The sequence below is a fragment of the Coturnix japonica genome, unplaced genomic scaffold (genome assembly GCF_054131305.1).
Source record: "Coturnix japonica strain WE unplaced genomic scaffold, WE-NBRP24 Scf078, whole genome shotgun sequence".
Taxonomy (NCBI): domain Eukaryota; kingdom Metazoa; phylum Chordata; class Aves; order Galliformes; family Phasianidae; genus Coturnix; species Coturnix japonica.
The window spans coordinates 561,830-564,971 of NW_028188981.1; the positions used below are offsets into that span (position 1 = coordinate 561,830).

Here is a 3,142-nt window from a genome sequence, read left to right on the forward strand (position 1 = left end):
GCCAACCTGTCGTACATCAGGACACCCAGGTCCCTCTCTGCAGAGCTCCTTTCCAGCAGCTCATCCTCCAATCTGTCCTGGTGCGTGCAGTTATTTCTTCCTCGGTGCAAGACTCTACACTTGCTTTTATTAAACCTCATCTGGTTTCTTACTGCTCAGCTCTCCAGCCTGTCCAGGTATTGCTGAAAGGCAGCACATGACATCCTCTGACATCTGGACCATCTGGTCCACTGACCACTGGACATCTGGTGTTTAATTCAGTAGATTTCAAAGCAAAGTCATGATGCTGTTGTCTTTCAGGAGCTGTTGTCCAAGAAGGCCCAGGGACATCTCAGGAGAGACGAGTGGGAAGGATAACCATGACATCCTCTGCTGCTGAGCTGGGCCGGGCTCCTGGGACACAGTGAGCTCATACAAGTGGGCAGTGCTGCAGAGAGACAGCTGTGCCAGGAGCAGCTCTTGTGCACAGCACAGCCTGCAGGTGACAGAAGGAGAGGAGAGAAATTGGAGAGAACTTGCAGGATGTGTGAGGTGTGAGTGGGCTGTGAGCTCACTGCAGGAGCATTGCTCACAGACAGTGACACAGTAAGTCTCACTTCAGGCAATGCAGCTGCTATTCATAGAGGGTTAACTATAACTGGGACATCCCATGGCAGATCTGGTTTCAGGCACTGCATGATTCTTTACAGTGGAAAAAGACTTCTGCTCCACCTGAGGGATTCCATGCTGCAGGGTGTTAATTCTGTGATTCTTTCAGAACACAGTCCTGAGGGCTGCATGTCCCAGCACGGCTGCAGGCTGTGCAGCCGGGGCTGCAGGCGGGTGCCCAGGGCTGTCCTGCAGAGCAGGGTCCCTGCTGTGCCCCAGGGGCTGTGTGCTGGGTATGGGACTCTGCCGCCTGCCAGGCTCAGCACTCAGCCTGCACGGGGAGCTGCCCAGGGTGCTTTGGGGAGACATGTGGGGGGAAGGAGCCTCCTGGCAGGGCTTGTGCTGCCACAGCTGCTGCCTGGGGAAAGGGGATCACAGCTCCACTGCACAACTGAAAGTTTCTGAGGGCCCTTTGCAAGAGGAGAGCCAAGGCAGGGATTTTCCATTTCCTGTTCTTAGGGAAGGAAAGAGGATTGGAGGCAGAAATCTAAAAGGGGCTGTCAAATATAAACACAGCTCTGAGACTCCCAAATAACTCTTCAATCCCTCGTTTTTTTCTTTGTTGCTTTTATTTTGTGAACAGTCACACAGAATGTCCGTTCAGCCTCTCCTTCCTAAAAGGATACAATCAGTTTAACTTATCATTGTTTTCTGCAGACATGAATAGCTCACTTGTCCTGCAAACAGTCTGATTTCTCTAAGACACACTGAAGTGCACAGAGGCTGGGGCTGGGGTCTTGAAGAGCAGCTGGAGTGAAGAGGAAACTATCCAGGAGGCTGGAATGTGATTAGGAAATGAGAAGAAAGTAAGAGATCCTTAATCTTCTGCTCCTTAAGGGATAGTGAAACTCATGAAAATAAATTCAGGTTCTGGAGTTAAGGAAAACTTTTACAGTATAGCAGGAGGAGTGTCTCAGAGAATGGTCGGGACATGTCATTATCTTCGGCACTCTGAACAGGACTCCAAGCCTAAGAACAAAAACAGATGCCCAACAGCAGCTCCATCAGCGAGTTCCTCCTGCTGCCGTTGGCAGACACGTGGCAGCTGCAGCTCCTGCACTTCTGGCTCTTCCTGGGCATCTACCTGGCTGCCCTCCTGGGCAACGGCCTCATCAGCACAGCCGTAGCCTTCGACCGCCGCCTGCACAGCCCCATGTACTTCTTCCTCCTCAACCTGGCCCTCCTCGACCTGGGCTGCATCTCCACCACTCTCCCCAAAGCCTTGGCCAACGCCCTCTGGGACACCAGGGCCATCTCCTACACAGGATGTGCTGCACAGCTCTTTTTCTTTAACATCTTTGTCTCAGCAGAGTACTCACTTCTCACCATCATGTCCTATGACCGCTACGTTGCCATCTGCAAGCCCCTGCACTACGGGACCTTGATGGACAGCAGAGCTTGTGCCACCATGGCAGCAGCTGCCTGGGGAGCTGGGGTTTTCCATTCCCTGCTGCACACTGCCAATACATTTTCACTGCCTCTCTGCCAAGGGAATGTTGTGAACCAGTTTTTCTGTGAAATCCCCCAGATCCTCAAGCTCTCCTGCTCAGCCTCCTACCTCAGGGAAGTTGTGCTTATCACTTTTAGTGCTGGTTTATTCTTTGGGTGCTTTGTTTTCATAGTTGTGTCCTATGTGCAGATCTTCATTGCTGTGCTGAGGATGCCCTCTGAGCAGGGACGGCACAAAGCCTTCTCCACGTGCCTCCCTCACCTGGCCGTGGTCTCCCTATTTCTCAGCACTGTCTTTTATGCCTACCTGAAGCCCCCCTCCATTTCCTCCCCATCCATGGACCTGATGGTGGCAGTTCTGTACTCAGTGGTGCCTCCAACACTGAATCCCCTCATCTATAGCATGAGGAACAGGGAGATCAAGCGTGCTCTCAGAAGGGTGTTGTAACATGCACTATTTCAGCTTCAATAAAGTGCACATCTTCCTCACATGATTCCCAGTGATTGTTCTTCATGTTTTATGCATATTTGACTGTTTGATTCTGTAAGTGTTATACAGCAATCTGCAATGAAATGTTGCGATTTATTTGACTTGTTCTTTCCTACCTACTTTCCAAGAGCTCATGTAATCATTGAACCAGATTCCCTGAATAGGTTAAGAGATAAGTAAAAAGATTTCAAAGTAGACTTTTCCTTAGCTCTTCTCTCTTCTTACCTTGTCTTGATCTGGGGGAGGTACAGTCATGGAAAGCAGCACAACGTGCTCTTTTCATTCCTGCTCGCTTTACACTGCCACAGTGCTCTCAAGTCCTCTCAGTTGTGCAGGCCTGAAGGTCTTGTGTGTCTCACGACACAGCTCCTGCCCCATAGATCTAACCCCCATCAACCCCACCGCAGCTCCTGCCCCATAGATCTGACCCAAATCAGCCCCACAGCAGCTCCTACCCCATAGATCTGACCCACATCAGACCCACATCAGATCCTGCCCCATAGCACACATAATCCCCACAGCAGATCCTGCCCCATAGATCTGACCCACGCAGCT

General features: G+C 51.1%; 1 pseudogene; it reads left to right on the forward strand.

The window, feature by feature from the left end:
* The first annotated feature begins 1,633 nt into the window (after positions 1-1,633).
* Positions 1,634-2,591, forward strand: LOC146751554 (olfactory receptor 14J1-like; annotated as a pseudogene).
* The last annotated feature ends 551 nt before the right edge of the window (positions 2,592-3,142 follow it).